The sequence below is a fragment of the Calonectris borealis genome, chromosome 15 (genome assembly GCF_964195595.1).
Source record: "Calonectris borealis chromosome 15, bCalBor7.hap1.2, whole genome shotgun sequence".
In the NCBI taxonomy this organism is placed as follows: domain Eukaryota; kingdom Metazoa; phylum Chordata; class Aves; order Procellariiformes; family Procellariidae; genus Calonectris; species Calonectris borealis.
Genome location: NC_134326.1, coordinates 16,245,265 through 16,264,595, shown reverse-complemented (window position 1 = coordinate 16,264,595; position 19,331 = coordinate 16,245,265).

Below are 19,331 nucleotides of genomic sequence, written 5' to 3'. Positions count from 1 at the left end.
GGCACACGTGTGCCAGGACAGCCTCCCGCTCTTTGAGGGCTGAGCGTCCCCTCCGTGGGGTCTGCTTCTCCCATTCTGCAGGATGGGTGCAATCCGCTGCCAGGCTGACTGTGATGGGTGTCATCCACACCACAGCTAAAACCAACAATACTGGGGTCAAAGCAGTGGAAAATCATTCCTGGTGGTGGCTAAGAATCAGTGCAATCTTAGTGATACAGTGGGTAACCACTGCTCTGCTGGGCTTCAGCTGCAAAGATTTGCCCTCTGTTGTGGTAGGAGCATCATTTTTGACTAATCTTTGTGAGGGAGCTCAGGGAAGAGGATGCATTTGTTCTGTACGCAGGGGAGGACCAGGAACATTCAGGCACCTGGCACACGCTCATAATTCTTAAATTAAAAAAGCAAGCAGAAGTAGTGGACTCTCTGTGCCTGAAGGACTGCAGGTACTGTTTTCTCTTCACTTCAGGACTCAAGGTGGGGCACTGCTTTCTCATTCCATTACATCTCTGACACTTGACAGACCTCAGGGGCGGCCCAGCTGTGCCTGAACAGCTGGAGCCTGCTTACAGCCAAGCGGAAACCCATTTGCACATCCAAGCTGATGGCTGGCTTTTCAGAATTCATTCGTCCTTTTGCTTTAAATTGCTCAGCTGATCCTGACAGAGAGAAGGGAGAGTGCACGTGGGTCAAGGAGATCTTGACTTTTCAGTAGGTGGTGAGCTCTCCCATGTAGTTATTTTGTTTGGCTTAACAACACTTCAACCTTCGGTTAGGGCAGCAGGAGATGACTTGTTTATTCCAAAACTCCCTTTGGTTGCACCTGTACCCTTGTATCACCTAAACTCATTGTGGGAAGTGCTGCTGCCAGATCTCTGCTGCTTCTGCAGCCACACCACCAGAGGTGTGGGCCAAGCACAGGACTCCCAGGTCGATCACAAAACCCTCATTTGGGCTCCCTTAGCAAATGCTTGGCAGTTTCCTTGATAAATTACCGAGATGCAGCAGAGTCCAAGCCAGGCTGAACGTCTCTACGGCCGGCTTCCCAGTGTGCCTCCCTTGGGAAGCGATCAGGTCAGCGTGCAAAGCCACGCTCCACGCGTCTCAACAGTTCTCATCAGATCCGTTAATTAAACACAGGAGCCATTTTGCAGTGTTAGCTGCAATTGTCTCCAACCACTGCTTGTTCCTGGGCACTTGTAAGCAGTCGAGCCCCGGGTCCAGGGGCGATGGCGTCACTTCAGCCCTCTCTAAGCAGGTTATGGTGCTGGGGAAGCAATGCCGATGCTTAAGTTCTTCCGAATGATTCTGTGCAGTCACTTGGCTCCCTCCGGTGTTCGTAGGCCTGGAATGGGTTTACACTGGAAGACATGGATAAAATAATGCCCTGTGTGTAGCAAGCTGGCTGTCTGATACAATGGTTTATACCAGATATAAAGGAATGGCCCGACAGCCCAGCAGCATGCACCATGGGGCCATATCCAGGGTGGTACACAGAAAGGACCTCGGAAGGGTGAAAGCAGGAAACCGAGGTCTGGTTAGATAGGTCCAAGATGCTGTGAGAGCTCATGCATACGTTCTCCTTTTGCTTTCCATGTCACACATCTCTGTGTGGGGACCTCATGGCACAGGGAAATGGGTTTATCAGCAAGGGAATACCCAAAGGTTTTGTGCACCCCTGAGAAGGGGAGGTGGGCACAAAGCTTCCCCAAGCAAAGCCCAGAGGCTGCTTCAAGCTCAGGAGTGAGGTGTTCTTCACAGCGTCACTGTGTGGTGTTCGTTCTTTCTCTTGTGGGTTCCCAACTGTGGCGGTGGAGCCAGGACTAAAGGAAAGGGGGAGGCCAGCATGAAGGTCGCTGATGAAGGTGCACGGCAGTACGGTGCTGGGGATGGCCTTGTGAAGTGGGAGGGCAGGGAATGGGCATTGTGGCTGTAAAAATGGGCAAAACTTGTCCCCCCCCCTCCCAAATCCACCATCTGCCTCCATGCTAAAGTGACAGTCTGGAGATAGATAGGATTTCTGTCCCCTCGGGTCTGTGGCCAGTATGAGATGACAGAAACACGAGCAGGGATGAGGTTCCTTTTGGAGCCATCTCATAGACTTCCCTGCTTGTCCTCACACTTTGCTTCTGCTGCTGGTCCTTACTGTGCTGGCCATCAGGACAGCTCTTCCACCATGCTGGCGTGCTGTGCAGGGTCCTGCGTGCTGGGGGTGTTGCAGCTGGTGGCACTTGAGACTCTGGCTATTCTTCGGCTGGTTGCCCAGCACCCCCACTGTCCTACACCATCTCTCTGTGCTGCAGCTATCACTGCTTCTAAACTTGACCAAAAAAATCTGGCAAGAAAACACAGTTTAGCTTCTTCATAGCTGCTGCACCTAAAGGTCAAAATGCTCTCTGAATTGCACATTCTCGATTTGCTCTTCCCAGATGAGTTTTTAAATTTTTTTTTCCTGCAGTTGGATCCTAGGGTTCATGGGTAGTGAGTCCAAGGTGTCTGGATGGTGGATTTGTACAGATGTACAGATGGACTGTGCAGCAAGATGATCGATCTGGCTATGTTGTTTTTAGTACATGAGGGATGTAGGGTCAGTCTGTGCACTCCTGTAAAACCAAATTACCAGACTGCACCAGACCAGCTCTGCATACATGCGGCCAGTGTCCTGAGCACAGTCACCCTCTCCCCAGATGCCTGGCAATCCCACAGTCACTGCTAACTGGAACAAACCAGCACCCGAAGCAGGAGGGATGGCTGCAGCCATAGCATTCGTAACTCAGTTGCCTTACTTAATTCCCTTCACCTTGCAATTTACCATCTATTGCATTTTGTTTGGTGTGTTTCTGTGTTTCTTTTTGTTGTTCACATATCCAATTACCTGCTTCTGTTATCCCTGTGACCCCCTTGCCTGGCCTTTCAATCCTCAGCTCTTCAGGTTACATCCTTCTCTGCGTTGCTCAGTTGCAGTGCCCTCAGCTGCTTGCTACCCTGGTTTCTCCTTTCAGCATGTGAAGACCAATAATTGTTTCATTCCTTTCTTAATCGCCCTTTCTCCAGTGTTCCACATCTCCTCAATGTATATTTCTTCTCTTACCAACATGATGAACAGCTGCTTTGGATGTTTTCCTCACCATCCTTTGGAGGATCTGTGCATCTTTTCCTCGTGGGAGAAGGAAGGGAGGGCTCTTGGTGCCTCTCCATGGTCTCCTGCCCACCTCCCTTCAACACGTGTCTGACTGAGGAGTGACAACGGGGCCGGGGCAGGGAGGGGAGCGATGTGCAGCTGGTTCACGAGTAAACCAGCCCTGTGGTGGTATGCCAGCAGGCATCAGGGAGGTCACCGGTGGTGTGGTGTCCCCTTCAGACAACCTAGCATCTTCCTTGCAGCCATCTCTGCAGGGGCACCGTGGTCTTGGGCTGAGGGGGAGGAGGATGAAGATGGGCAGGGGGAGGCAAGGGGGGGCAATAAAGCCCTGGCAACCTGCCTGCATCTCCATTAATTCTCTGGGGTGGTTGTAGCAAAGCTAACAGTATAAAAAGGAGCCACATTTAAGGAGCTGCTAAAGAGTGAGATGAGTTGTTTATGATTAAATTAAATTCATATGAAAGCTAATGACCTGCCAGTGCGAGCCTTGGGTAACTTTATAATGCAATTAAAAGCCCAATGGGGAAGAGAGCTGTGGTTATGCCACGTGTTGAGGAGCTGCTGGAATGTCAGAGACCGTGGGTGGCACTGATGTAGAGAAGTGCCTGGTCTCTGCCTTGTCTCCTCCGCTGCCCCAAGGGCAGAGCTGGGCACGGAGCGTGGCTTGAGGGGGTGAACTGCCAGGAAGGAAAGGTGGGGTGCGGTGGTTCAGCTCCCAGATTCCATGGGTATGCGGGTTGTCCTGGGTAAGGCAGTTCTGGCGATCTGGCCGTACCAACAGCCAACAAAGCGGCCTTTTTCTGTTCAATTCATTTCCCAGATCCATTAGGGATGCGGCTGTTGGTGACCATGTCAGCATCGCCTTGGGGGCCGTTGTTACGGGACAAGAGCAGGGAGAAGAATCAAAACCTGGTGATGTAGCCCACGCACAGGCCCCACCATGCCGGGCAAGCCCGGACCCCCTCCAGCCCCGCAGCCACCTCCCTGCGAAGGGCAAATAGCCAGCTGCACCCTCCGAACAACTCTGCCCTCCCCAGAGACACAGCCGAGTTGTCTTCCCCGCTCCATCTCGGGGTGGGGGGACCGCGGGGCGATGCAGCCCCTGCCGGCAGCCGCGCGTGGGGCGGACACGCGTGGGGCGGGCGGTGCCGGTCGCCCCTTTAAGCGGGCGGTGGCGGGGCCGCCCCCCCGGCCGGGATAGGCCGGGGCGGGCCGGGGCCGCCTCCCGCCCTCGGCAGCGGGCGGGCGGCTCGGCGCGGCGCTGCAGGCTCCGGTCCCGGCTGCGTGCGCCAGTGCCTCCCCCCGCGCCGCCGCCGCCGCTCCCCGCTTCGCCGCTGGCGCCGGGCTGCGAGGGGCAGAGGCAGAGGCATGCCCAGGCGGAGCATCGCGGAGGTGAAGGTGCTGGACGTGCAGAAGCGGCGCATCCCCAACAAGCACTATGTGAGTGGCTCGGCTCGGCTCGGCTCGGGGCGCCCCGCTCCGCCGCGCCCGGCCCTGGGCAAACAAAGGCCGGGCGCTGCTGGCCCGCGGGCGGCTCCGCTCTCGAACGGCCGCCCCGGCGGCGGGCAGCGGCCGCGAAGCCCCGGCCCCCGGGCAGGAGGGAGGAGGAGAAGGAGGAGGGCGGCAGCGCTGCCGGGTCTGCCGCTCCCACCCCCGGCGTCTCCCGGGGGGTCACCCGGTGCCCTTCCTGCCAGCGGGGGGACACGCTGCCTCTTCCCTCCCAGACCCCTGCTACCGGGGGAGGCGGGCAGGGACATCGCCGCGCTGGGGGGGCCGCGCCGGTGGCGACCCTGTGCGGGACCCGCCGGGAGGTGCCCGTGAATAGCGGCGGGCGGGACTCTGCTGGAGGGGCTCGCCGGGCAGCAGGCACCCGGGAGGAGGAGGCGTCTCCGGGGCATCACCGAGAAGCGCCCCTGCTTCAGTGAGGGAGCAGCGTTTGGTAGAGGGGCTCTGAAACCTGTTGGCTGCAGAGTCCCGGGGCAAGGGACCACCCGGCTCCTTCCTTCTGCGCCTGGGACAGTGCCGCCGTCCCTGTGAGGTGTTCCCTTAAGTCCCCTGCACCCCTTCTGGGTGAGCTGCCCGGGGAGCACGTTCCTACGTGCTCCAGGGCATCTTCCAAACTGTTGTGGGTTTGTCTATTTTTGAAGGGGTTGGGTTTTTTCTTAATTTTTTTTTTTATTATTATTTAAACTTTGGTGTGCTTCCAGGCATCCGTGGAGACCTTGTGGGTGAATCCTGGCAACAACTGTAAAACAAAGACCAAAATGTTTCTCCCCGCCCCGTTTGCCTTAGACCAGGGTGACCCAGTGACACACTGTTCGTGGCGCGTTTGGGTTGTGAGGATGTGCTGTTCGCTCTGGCTGGAGTGTGTCGTGTCAGCGGAGCCAGGCTTCCTGAGCTCTTGGGAGATCAGGGGCTTCTCCAGGTCACCCCAGCTGGTTTGTAGCAGTGAGCAACCGTCGGGGGAAAGCAGAGGGCAGGCCAGCTCTAGCCAGGATGGAGGGGAGGTTAAAGAGGGGCTGTTGCCAGCTCCTCACATTCAGGGATGTGTTGTGGCTGTTGCCGCCCAACCCCTTATCGTCCCTTCTTCCTCTCCTGCCCTGCCTGCGGCTTTATCAGCCCTGGCTGAGCCTGGCCCCAGCTCCAGACGTGCCCCCCTTCCTGCCGTGTCCATCCCAGACTTACTCATCGTAGTTGGGTTATGCATCTGATCTGGAGGAGCATGTACGTGAGGAGGTTTGCTGAGCTGCGTACGCTTGTTTGTCTTGGCGGATCTGTTGCACTGCCGTCAGGTCCCGTAACAGGGCTGGGACGGGGTCACCTGCGGCTGCTCTTCTGCTCTCCCTTCTGGGCCTTCCCATTCCCTTGGTGGGGCTGGGGGCTCCTCGCACCCATCCAGATCCACGTCCCCACAGCTGGGATATGCACCCCAAGAGCCAGACACAATCTGTTTTGGGCACTGTCCCTGCTCACCCGCAAGCGTGCGGTGGGAGGAGTTGGGCATAGCACAAATAATCCCTCTGAGGCTGGAAATCTGGGACAGAGGTGTTTTCTAAAAAGACGTATGGCGAGGCAGCTGGGTGGGGGCACGGGAGCAGAAGCTCCCGGGGCGGTGGGAGAAGGTGGCTGCACACAGCTCATGAGAGCCAGCTGTGCAGCTCGACCGCCTGCTCCCTCCTCAACCGGTGGCTCGAGTCTTCTGCCTCTAACCTTTCTCTGTACTTGTCTTGGACCAAAACCTGGCAGCACGAGCCAGTGCGGCTCGCGGCAGGGCTGAGCCCAGGGAGGGGCAGGCAGCTTGCAGGCAGCAGCCTCCCCGGGGCAGCGCTGGAGTGAATGGGAGCGCTCGCCTTGTTTGAGAGGATCGATAGGAACTAGGCAGATTCACAAAGCCAGTTAATTATATGGAATCAAAACCTTTTTCTTTTTTTTTTTTTTTTCTTCTTCCTCCTGCAAAGAGAGGCAGAGGAGGGGCAGTAAATCGTGGCTGAGTCATCTTACTTTAGACCATATCTGCTGGCACGCTGCAAATCCGAGTCAACCACAAAGTGTATGTGTTACTGGCTTCTCACTGCTGAGCATAAACGTGCTCTCCATCCCCTGGGGCAGCTGCTCGCTGTCCCTGGGGAGGCTGGAGGAGCACGCTGGCTCTTCTTCCCATTGCCACTGCGCTGGCCTGACTGGCGAGTGCCCTGTATCGCTCTGGATCGGGCTGCTCTCTGCCTCGGCGAGAGGCTTTTCTTTGCCGGACAAAGGTGCAGTTGTGTTGAGTGTAGTGAGGCCACAGTAGAAAGTTGTGAATTCCAGTTTCCCAGAAAAGTAAGATCAAACCAGTGTTTCAAAGTCCTTATTGATGCCCGCAGTGGGGAGGGGCTGTAGGAAAGGCCAGCTCTATTCAGGCCGGCGTAGTTCACCCATCACCTTGGTAATCGACACAAAAGGAGTTGTGTTGCCCAAGACAAAAACTTGCGGTTTTCTGCAGCTCTGATTTGAAGCAGGAGACACAACATTCCCCCAGACTGGGGGGCTTGGGCTGGGTGAGGATCCAGTAAGGTGCTGGGAAGGGTTTGGGTAGGCGGGTGCCAGCTCGAATGCATGCTGAGCTGTGCTGGGATTTAACTGGGGACCCAAACGCAGTCCCGTGCCCTCGAACGTGTGTGTGCCCATGAACAGCACCGGCTCAAATTCTGGTGCAAGAGAGCATCAGTCTGGTGTGCTGCTGTCTTGCTGCTTCTCACAGCGTGTCTGGTGGCCGTGCTCCCCTGGAAGGATCTGCCGGGACAACAGTGCAGTTGTCCCATCTCCTGTCCGTCCTCCTTACCCTGGTGACAGCCCAGTACCTGACCTGAAGGTGGGAGGAGCTGGGTGGGTTGACGAAGGAAGCCCAGGCGTGTTTAAAGCCATTTGGGGGATAGGGGAAAGGGAAGATCTCTCCCCTGGTGTGCTGTTCTCTTTGCAGTCAGTCTTGTGCTCCTGGAAGGTTTTCGCTGCCGTGGTGTTGGCATGGTGCGAGGCCAACACGTCTGCTCCCGTTCTTGTCAAACCAACTCCACTAACACACGTGGAAGGGCCGAGAGGGGAAGGATGGCCGAGAGGGGAAGGATAACCGAGCTTTTTGCTCCAAGTGATAGGGGCTTTGAATTTGCTCTGCTGGCTGTGAAAGCTTATCACACTGTATTGCAGCAGCACCTCTCCTGGGCTGCTAACCCCGGCTGCTTCAGCTGCTCTTGTGCCACTTACGTCTTTAAGCTTTTTTCATGGGCAGTACCTGGAAGGGGCAGCGAGAAATGATCCTTTTGCAGGTGTTCGTTGCAGGATGCACTGCTCTGATCCTGTCGCAAGAGAACAACCGAGCTTGGGATCTCGGCAGCCCACTGACCAAGTGAAGAAGGGGACTCCTGCCCTTCAGGCAGTGGCTGGAGGGTCACCCTGCCGTGACATTTCCCATACAACCCTATGTTAAGTCGTTACAGCTCATGCCCCTCTGGGACGCTGCTGGCAAGGGCTCCAGGGCCATACTGCAAATCTGAAAAGGCAAAGTCCAAGAGCAAAGTTTAAAAATAATCATTCTGGGCGACAGAGTAGCAGACTGTCATTTCTATGGTCTGGCCAAGTCTCAAATTCTGATAAATGAATGTTTATTCAGAAAAGACCCAAAACAAAGCCATAGTTGAAACGGACTAAATTTTCCTTTAAAGGCCTTCACGCAGGATCTTTTTATAGTTTTGTGTTTGTTATTCTCTAGTAGAAGTTCCTAAAATAAAGCTTTTCCCTACTAAATCCAGATTTTGGTTGTTTTTTTGCCCTTAGGCAAGCTTCAGGACCTTTCGTTTTAATACAGTTGTAATTTGTGTGTTTGTTGTATGTGTTAATAACAACGTCATTGAATCACATCTTCATTTCTACCATCCCGTCCACCAAGAACACTTCCATAGTCCATGTAGTTTTAAACGGTTGCTCCAGAGCACAAACCAAAAATATATATATACATCCGACAGGAAAGAAAGAGCAGCGTGCTCTTTGGTTGTGTTAGTTTATTGGAAAATCTGGACTATGCTCTTGCAGGACTTCCTTTCCTGGCCTCCGTGCACACACGTATCCCTTTGAAAAAGGGAAATTTAAACAAAGTGTGCAGCATACATTTATTTTGCAAGCTCAGTTAACAAGATTGCAAACTTTAAACAAGGTGAATACCCATGCATATTGAACCACCTCATTTGTGGCAGCTGCCTTGCAAAAGTAATTAACAGTGCGTGTTGGAATCTGGTGCCGAGATGATAGCATCTATAGATATTTTATGAAATGAAAATGAAAAACATCAAAAAGTAAATGTGTTACAATTTTGATGTGGAATTTGTGACGTGATGGTAGGTGTCTTTTCTGCTCCTGTTCCTTGTAGCGGTGAGGCCAGTCGTGGTTTCATTCATTGTCCAACCCAACCCCATTGCTTATCTGGAATTGATTATGGAGCATTCAGAGAAGAGTGCTTGAATGGCAAGGGGAGGAGGAGGGCTGCTGATCTATTGATTCAGTCATTCTTTGATGCCTTGTACGTATAGAGCAGAAGATGTCTTCTGGAGAATGTGTGTCCCGTGGACCCGTGTGTCATGGTCCCCTGGTCCTGACTTGCCCAGGTGAAGCAGAGCTCTGCGGGGACCTGGCGCGGTATCGCCTTGTACAGCTGCCTTATTTCTGCCGTTGTGAATCATGCTGGTTGCTCGCCTTGAGAAGGGCGTTGGGGGATGATGACTCCCCCCGTGCCACGCTCTCCGGGGAGCATGACCATGCTCTTGGTATGGTGGGAATGTCCTGTGGGGAACCGAAGGAGCTGGGTGTGTTTAGACTGAGGGAGCAGGAGGTTAAAATGAATAGTGTAAAATCCATCCAGGGGCTGTTAACTAAACTAGGAATGAAAGAGAGCAAAAGCGAAACCAGAATGTATGAAGTAAGGCTGAACCCAGGAAGCTGGAGTCTCTGTGACGGCAATGAGTTTCTGAGCATCGGTGGCCCCCAGAGGTTTGAGGGCTTTCTCAGCATCCTCAGCAGTGTTTTGCTGCCGTATCCTGCGGTTCTGCTGTATCTCACCCCCTTTCCTGTCAGCTGACTGACGCTTTCCCGCTCAAGGCAGGCCACAGGCAGGGCGTTTGGAGCCCGTGGCTGGTAGAAGTTTGGATCTGTCCTTGCGCCTGGCCCTGCTCCGCTGCACAGCACTGCAGAGCCCATCAATCCTTCCTTCCCCCTCACCCCTCAGGAGAGCTGGGGCTTAAGGGAGTGCTGTTGGCTTTGTGGATGAAAACCAACACTCAAACGCAAACTCTCCTTTGTTTTTCTTCCCTAGTCGTGTTACTTAAGGCTGTTGAAAACCTTGAATGTTGCAGTTCAGTGCAAGGGCCAAATCTTGCCTGGCAGACGGCCACTGAGGCGGATGCAGCTCTGGGTGGAAAGCTGGTGCTCGTACACAATTCCAGCAGCGAACTTCGGCATAGGGGCTTATCCACCTCTGCCCACTCGGAGGTCGGGTGACCTTGATCCCTGGCAGCTTTGCTTTGGAGGGTATCTCTATCTTCCGGCCGTTTCACGTAGCAGTGGGAAATAGGAAACAAATGAATCCGTATGTTTGACCTTCAGTGCGACTCAGAGCAAACAAGCGGGTGCATATGTTGTACGGCTGAGGGGTCTGCGCCATGGCGGGTTGTCCTTGGGGTCCCCGTGCTTAGTGTAACCCCTCGTCTGTGCACTTCGTGCCAGCAGCTTTGGCTGTGTGCTCAGGCAGCGCTGTGCCCTGGCGAGCTGCGCACCAGCAGAGCGGGAAGAGCTGTCGCTCGCTGGGGTTTTAGGGAGGGTGCAGTCAAAGGGATGAATCAGAGCGAGGGGAGGTGGCTGCTTTGTAGTCCTGGGTGTGTGGGCAGATTAGCTTGGATTATTTGCTGTGGTGGTGAGGATATGCCTGTCCTCGTGCTGCCTACATCCCCGTTACCCAGCTCCTCCCTGCAGCTCTGACTTGTTGCTTCTGCCTCTCTCCTCTGCTAGACCAGAGGGACCACAGCAGCATCCCCGATGCCTTCCAGTTACCACTGGGATCGCTTCTCCGTGCCTTTCCCAGTGCTGTCTGAACCGGCACAACCCTTCTCCTGGCTCTCCCTGTCCACAGAGCAGGAGTGAGGGGTGACAAGGTGTCCAGGGATGGAGCAGGGGGCTGGCTGTCCCTCTCCCACTCCGAGTTCCAGCGTCCCACGGTGCAAGAGCCCCACGCTCCCCTCCCCAGCCCCGCACGCCTGCGGCGGCGAAGGGTGATGGAGAGGGGCCAAGCACAGCAGCTCGTCGCCAAGAACTTTCTTTGTTTCCAGCCACCTCCCTCCTTTTTTTTCTTTTCCTCTTATAATTTCCCACTCCCTTTTCTATATTAAACCCTGCTCTGGTTTGGCTTGATCCCTCAGCTGCTTCGGTTTCTCTGCCCCTTTGAATTTCTCAGCACTCCTTTCTCGCAGCAGCTCTTGCAGCTCTTCCCTGTGTTTCGGGGTGTGGGGGAGTGCGGGCGGAATAGAGAGACTGATGCTTTTTCCCTTCTACTGGCGAAAGATGCTTTAAATATGCGGAGTTTTCCACAGAGAGGTTTATTGTACATAGTCTCCCTGGACCCGAGACCACACAGGCTCAAACCCATTGGAAACAGCTCTGCAGACAGCTCTGCCTCTGCTGGAGGCTGTTATGTCTGGCTTTGCTGTAGGAGCTCTGCTGAGTGGCTGGGGACCTACGCTGGTGCCCGTCGGTGGCGGGTGGGCAGAGCTGCGTGGCCCTGCAGCCCCATGGAGGTGTCTTCCCAAGTGACCATGACATTGCTTTCCGCCGTGCCATCGTTGACGTGCCTCTGGTGTGGCTGGCGTTGAAACGGGAGGGTCTCGGTGTGCAGGAGCCCTGGGCGCAGGGATGTTTCGGGGCCGGGGAAGCTCGGGGATTGCTGCAGAGCCACCCAGGGAGGGCTGTGCCGTGCCAGGGAGGGCTGCTGGCGGGTTGTTGGCTCGCAGGGCTGTGTCAGTACGGGTGTGCTGCTCCTGGGCTCGAGCTGGCGTAGCTGGATGGTGCTGAGCTCGGGGTGGACTTGCTGCCTCGTTCAGTCGTGTGCTGGGTGCCAGGCAGAGAGCTTGCACGCCAGCCAGCAGCTGCCCTCTCCCCAAGACCTTACTTGTGGGCTTTATGTGTGCCCCCGCAGCTGGGACACTTTGCAAGTCTCCTTGGAAAACTCGGGAAAACTCCTCCTGTGGGAGGAGAGAGGCCGAAACTGTAGCTCTAGGTTTTTCTGCAACTTCAGTCTGCTTTTTTCCTACTTAAATTTAAGCAGTCCAGGCTGCTTCCCAGATTGTGTTTTGTGCATGTCCGTAATGTGTTTATGCAAGGAGTCCAGAAGTGATTCTTCTAGGAGGTCACACGGCCTCATGTTTCAAGAATGGGAAACTGTTTCTGTTAGGTTTTTTTTTTAGTATCATCTCAATTCCATTGCCTCAAGTCAGCCGCTTGAATCATCTCCTCTCTCTTGCCACGATATTGCATGGGACAGTGTGCCTCTTGGGGAAGGTGCAAGACTGAGGGCTCGTGAAGGACTCCAGAGTCCTCGGTCCCTTTGAGCGGTGGAAGTCACCAGGAGCCATTGCTATCTGCAGCTCCGAGGCTCTTTATCAGTCCCTGGAAAAATACTTCTGGGGTTTGACAGCTCCCAGGGCTTATGCTTGCTACTTCGTTTCTTCAAGAGGAAAAAAAAAAAAAAATTAAATCTCTGGCTGCCCTTTCAGATAGAGATAATTTGCACTGGCTTCTCGTCTCCTCTGTTCTCGTGCTCTAGTCCCTGTGACTCCGACCGCTCTGGATGTATGTCTGAGCTGGCTCCCTCAGCCTCCCTGCTCTTCTGGTGATGGGAGCTTGTGCCCTGCCCGGGGTGCTGTCCTGCCCGGGAGGGATGTCCTGGATCTCCCTCCGGCGTTCACCCGCTGCGGGTTGCCTGCGTGTTTCCCCCGGGGCCGCAGAGCCCTTGCTGCCATGCGAGCTCACTGGCAGCTCTCGTTGACAGCTCTGTTATGGTTGGCCGGGTGCCATTTGCATTTCTTTTAGCAACCTGTCATTTTTTGACAGTTCCCTTATGAAGGTTTTCAGTCCTGCTTTCCACTGGCCCGCTCTCCCTCTGAGCTGCTTCTCCAGAGATGCTGGGGGGGGGAGCAGCAGCAGGGATGCTGCGGGGACCGAGCTCATGATGCCGGGCAGGGCGAGCTGCAAGATCCCTGGGGCCTTTTTTTTGTCTTTATATTTCTGTTTAGGGCACTTGCTTTCAAACGTGAACAAGGAGAATCCTGGACGATGGAGGTCCTGATGGTAAACTTCTCGATCGGTAATTTTTAAGTAGTTGGTGTGTGGCCAATTACTTGTAATGTGGGGAGTTTGAGGAACCCAGGGAGTTTGGGAGCCAAATCCCCATGGTGTCTGTCGGAGTTTAGCCTTTTGCATCTGCAGGTTTCCGTTTTCTGTGAAGGATCTCATCTGCTTCTGCCCTCCAAGGGACAGGAGCACGGGGAGCGTTTGGCGTTAATATGAAGTGCTCCTCTCCTCTGGCATTAAACAACATCCACCTGCACCTCCAAAACTGTCCCAGGGCCTCTGCACCCCCATGAAAAGCCCCCCGGGAGCGGAGGGGCAGGTCTTGTTTCCTTGCTTTGGTCTTCGCTGCAGCTCTGGCCAGGTTGTCCCGCCGGCAACTCCTCCTGCTCCGTAACTCAGTTTGCTGCAGCGTGGGCCTGCGGTTTCACGGCACGAGGGCAGGGGAGCTGGTGGCTGGGAGAGGAGCGACGGGGGGCTGAGGGTGCGTGCGTGGGGCTTTCTTAATCCCGAAAGCAGAAGTTTGAGTGTATTTGAGTGACCCTGAAAGCTCTGTACCCCTCCTCTGCGCCTTGCTCTAGCAGGACAAATGCCGTGAGCTGCGTCTCAAGGATTTCAGAAGCACGGGCATGAATTTCAGCCACGCTCCCCAACTTGTGGCTGAAATGAAGCTAAGGAGGGTTGAGCCCCGGTGATTTCTGCCTGTTCCAAAGCTCTGCCTGGCCCGTTGCCTTCAGGCATCAGACCTAGCTGCGGGGTTTGACGTGACACGTGTGCAGCAACGTAGGCTGGAGCCAACGTCGACTGGAGCGGAGCAAGGGATGGAGGCTCTCGGGTTGGGAGTGGGGCAGGGTAAGGCATCTTTTCCAGAGGGAGGGAGGGGAGCTGCTGGTTCCCGGGTTTCACCGAGTCAGCTAGTTCCCTCCACGGTGCAGACCCCGCCGCTGGCCCGGGAAGGGCTGTAAATATTTAGATAGCTTTGCCTGTTGGTTTTGGCCATGGGCCCATCCCACGTGATGGGGTTGCAGAGCCCCCCTCCTGGACCTGGCCGCCCGCTGCCTCCCTGCCATCTGCTCGGCTCTCCCCACCCCTCGAGGAAACGGCGGAGCGGGACCTGAGCGCCGGCAGCCCCCCATTCCCAGCGGTGCTCCCCGAGGGTGCACGTCCCCGAGGCAGCGCCGGCCGCAGCCCCAGGAGATCCCCTCGCTCTTTCCATGGAAAGAGGCCTGCTGGTGGTTTCTCTGTGTTATTTCTTTGAAGGACCGTAGAAATCGGAGCTGGAGAAGACCCATGAAATAACTGTTTCCACATGCCCTCACCCACACAGCTGGGCTGGGAAAAAGCCCGTCCTCGGAGCCGCCTCTGCAGGATCGAGGCTTGTGGGAGTGGGTGATGGGGTGACTCCTACCAGGACAAAATTGGGTTTGTTCGGGCTGCTGCTCCATGGTGGGTGCTCCTGGCAGGACATGGTGCAGTGCCAGACCAGGAGGGGAAACTTCAGACCAAGTGCAATGTTTTCAAAACTGTTTTGATCATTGGAAGTGTCTTCCAAAAGCACCTGAGAAAGGGATGTGTGGGTGCTTGTGGTAGCTTGGTGCCTCATCATCTCCAGTCCCTGTGAAAACCATCGCTGGGTGGCTGACTGCACTGTTCATCCCTTTCAAAATCTGCACGTTTGTTGTCAGTTGAGGAGAGCACCTGAGTTGTGCTTTCTGGTGTCTTTTTTTGTCCCTAGGACAGCAGGAACTGGATTTAGGTATTGGCAGAGACCAAGATCTGTGATAGTTTTGGCCAACAGAATACCCCCGTGGGATGGGGCCGTCAGAGTGAAGGACGAGGGGTATTCACAAGGCGAGGAAGCCAGCTTTACTGAGACAGTGTTTTTATAGATCTGAGGAGCTCCCATTCCTGTGGGCTTCCCCATCTTTTCTGCTTTCCACAAGTAGGTGAGCAGATACCCCCGGAGACCTTTCTGCTGTTCAAACGGGATGTGCAAGAAACCGTTTTCCAGACTCCAGGGAGATCTGCATTTCAGCAAAATAGGAGTGAGCTCATCGGTTGGGAGAAATGCTCCTTCCCTTAATTGCAAAGGGTATAATACAGCGTGGTGTGGCCTCAAATCTCATGGCTTTATTACCCTTAAGAGCTTTGAATTCATTTTGGCTTGAGCAAATCCACATCCTGATTAAAATCCCAGTCTAATAAGCTGTTGACTCCAAATAAAGGAAGGATAGGAATAAACAATGAAGAAAAGTTGGCTCTTCCTCCTGCCCCAGTGGAAGGCTTTCTCCAGGCAGGCAGCCAGCAGTGATATAACCCCATAAAGTGCTGTAGACTGGTAAAAAAGCTGGGATATCAGCTGAGCTTCCAACCAAAATGAGCTCATGCTGGCCTGCCGGCAAGTCCTGGGGTGAGGGTAAAGGCATCTTGGACGCTTTCTTAGCATCAAGTTAACGCTTAGTTTGCTGATGGTATGGTGGTGACTGTGTGGATGCTGTCAGATACTTCAGAGGCCACGTCATGCAACTTTACCTGTTTTCATTGCAAACTGTGGTCAGCCAAGTTGTCCCTGACCTGTTAAAGTCTAGAGGCATGTTCCTGAGTGGGTGTTGTGCCTGACCCAATGCAGAGTACTTGTCAAGCCACGTTTGGTGATAAGTAAGCACAGTGTCTGGGCCTCCCTTGTAGCAAATCATGGTCCATCCAGGTCTCCACAGCTGCTACAGATGCTGTCTTGCAGGAGCCCTCTGTCTTCCTTGTCTTAATATGCAGAAAGCGCAGGTAATTCAGCTCAAAAAAAGAATTTGCGAATGAAAGGAGAGGATTGTGGTTAGCTGAATAAGGTCAGCGAGGCGACGCCGAGCGATTCAGATTTTGTCTGGGAGAGGGTGGTGGTGCCTGTGATGCCCAGCCAGCTCACTGCAAGTCAGCAAAGCAGTTGCACTTGTGTTGGGGCTGATCATCTGGTTTAAGAAAAGTGGTCACTGAATTGCTGGGTTGAAAGTACTGAAGTTTTTTATTTTAGCAGTAAGAACTTGCTTCATCTTGCTGCCTCTTTTCCCATCTTAATTTGGAAGTGATTCCACTGAGAAGAGTTTGGGTTTCCTCAGGAGTCTTCTCACCTTGGTAGGTCATGCTGGGTCAGCCCTCTGAGCAGCAGAGTGACCCTTTGATTAGATTTCTAGTACAGCATTCGAGTAGATTTGATGAGCTCAAAGAATTTAGCGTTGTGCTATCCATTTGAGTCTGCTGGTGTTTGAGTTTGGATATTGGGCTGGGATGTTGGTCACATTCCAGCATCTGCAAAAATGTGTGTCTCTGTGGGAAACCTTGTGAAACTCTTAAGGGATTCTGTTTTTAATACCAAAACATCAGCATCCTAAGAGCCTTCACGCTTTGTTATGTTAACTGGAGCTCTAGCAGGTCTTCTGAATGTTTTGTTCCTGCTTCAGTGAATCGATACTTGAATTTGTGGTAGAAATAAGCAGGACATGAGAGTTAGAAGAAAAAATGAACATGCCCTTGTTCTGCTTAGTCAATATGTTATCAATTAGTGAAGGCTGAGGTTTGCATCACTTGAGTGTTACGCTGGCATCTCATCAAGGGTCATCTTTGGTTTCTGCGAGCAACAAGCAAGGACATTAGTTAAGTAATTGCCCAATTCTGTTATTTACTTGTTGACTTTCATAGAAGAATAAAAAAAATGGGTTGGGTTTTTTTTTTTGCATTCATCACCAGTAAAAGCCTGGTCATGTGGTCTGTGAATAACCTGCAATTACTAGGATTGATTATGTAGCATTTTAAGGAACAGGAGGGTAATTTGCACCCTAGCAAATTTAAATAAACAAAACCTCAGAGCTGCTTATGGAAGAACAGACGGAATTTCGAACCTTGTGGGTTTGAGTTTTTGCAAGCCGCAGCCCCGGGACCCAGGCTGGCGGCGGTGCATGGTGCGGCATGCTGCGGGCTGCAGTTTTGGGATCTCGACATCAAACTTGATGCTGCAGCCATACATGGGATGGCCAAGGCATAGTTATTAATTCGTAATGTGTCCGTGTCTGGAGAGACTTTAACTGTGTTTTTACATAGAAGTGCCCTTTTACGTTCGACGTATGCCCCTATTTAGGGATAGGGAGCTGTCTTAGTTCACAACTATCAATAAGCATTTAGTAGACAGTTAAGTTGCAGCAGTGGATGTTAATAATTTAATCTTACATACTTTCTAGTGTTGCTGAAATGACATTAAGTGGTCTCATGAACTTTCCTGATTGACGCCCAGCCAGGGGTCTGCGTTGGCAGCTTTAGCAGCGTTTGGGTTGTGGTGCGGGTTGTTGGGTCACTCCTCTCTGATTTCTTCCTCTGTTCCCTACAGGTGTACATTATCAAAGTCACCTGGTCCAATGGGTCCACAGAAGTCATATACCGACGGTACAGCAAGTTCTTTGACCTGCAGGTAAGCATTTTGCCGGTTCTTGGGTTTTTGACTTTGGAGGGTCGAAAGCTGTGGTCAGTTGAGAAGCGTGGTTTCTGCCTTATGCTAAGCATGCCTTTGGTGATCTACCCGAAAATGTTTCGCTCTGAGGAAACTTAAATGCAAATCTGTGAAAAAAGCAAGAACAAGGCAACCTCAAAAGCTGGACTCTTTGCTCCAGTGCCTCTTCTGCTTCAGTGGGGACACACGAGGGGCTTTTGCACGTCCCAGTGTTAAAGTTCTGCTGTCTGGACTAAATGCATGCAGGGCTGCGTAGGTGTGTTTGAATTCCTGCAACAGAAATCTGTGCAAGTGGTGGGGTTTTTGTTGGGGGTTTTTTGTTTGCTTTGGGGGGGGATTTTGTTAAAGTTAGGCCCAAATTCCATTCCTGCGGAGCTAATGCCATGCCTTTCCCAGCTGCTCTCACAGCAAAACAAAGCTGCCGATTCCCTGGGTCCGTGTCCCGCTGGCTGGTGTTTCGGGGAGCAGGCGCTGGGGAAATGCCCGGTGCGGTGCGGTGCCAGCCCAGAGGGCAGCTGATAGCAGCTGCTTTAGCAATTACCTCCTGGTGCAGGGGGGAGCCGGGAAGAAAATGGAGCCGGGAGGGAGGGAGGAGGCTGGAAAGGCAATTGGGACAGGCTGGGCTGCAGAAAACGAAAGCCGGTGTTCTGGGCGAGCAGGCAAAGGGTGTTTTCCACCCCCTCCTTGGTGGAGATGAGCCAAGGGGTCTGGCTGAGCTTTATGAGCCAAAACACAAACTGAGCTGCTGGAACAGGCTCTGTGCAGATGAGAAAGGAAAATGCATGAAGTGATCTATGGACCGGCAGCAGCTGCCAGAAGAGTCGCTGGCATGTCTCTCCTGGCCGTGCACGGGACTGGGAGGGGAGCCGGGCACCCTCTGCCTCCAGTGACCCGCTCACGTGAAGTTGAGCATCGCTATATGCTTTATTTGAAAGGGTGCTGTGGTTGCCCAGGAATGAGGATGCCTTTCCTGAAATCACTGCATCCAGACACAAATACACTGCTAAAATTACAGCACATGTGGGCCTGCCCAGCGAAGCAAGCCCATGGGAATCCAGATGGCTTTCCCAGGTTCAGCTGGTCAGCTGGCTTCAGGTCAGCCTGCGAAGCTTGGGATTGTGTGAGATGGCTGCTCACATCGATGGTGCCCTGTCCCCTGCCCGACAAGGCACCTTCTGCAGATCCATGGGTGAGCTGGGCCGGCCAGCGAGAACCCAGCTTTGGCAGGACCCTGGGTGTCCTTACCCTGCCCCATGCTGCTGTCCTGCAGCATCGTGCCGGGCAAGGTAAGGTAGGGTGGCACGGGCGGCTGCTGGTGCAGGCAGGGGTTAAACTGTGTGCAGCTGCTTGTGTAACCAAGGAAATATTAAAGTAAATAAACAGGGAACAGCTGTTGGGTAGCAGCCAGGGCTGGAAGGAAATGGAGCTCAGTGCTTCCTTCTCCGCAGCATCTCGTCTTCACTGGTGCTCCAAGGTGGTGGCCAAGCTCACGCCGTCGTTTGCTGCCAGGGGGGTACAGTCCTTTGGGGGTTTATATGTGATAAACTGGTGCCTCCAGCTGTGTTGTTTCCCTGGGCTGCCTTGCTCCTTGTGGGGAAGGACATGTAGGGAAATAGTGGTGTCCTTCCTCTCTTCCTCCCCTTCCATCTTGGCTGGAGCTGTGCATGCTCCTAGATGGAAAGCGTCCTCACTGGAGGCGGACTGGAGCCAGAGACTCAAACTGGCTCTGCAAAACACCCTGGAGCACCTTTAGAGGCAGAGGGGCTTTATATATGTATCATGGTGCAGATGGGAAAGTTCAAAGCAAACATCTCCCCCATTCCCTGTTCCCCGCAGCTT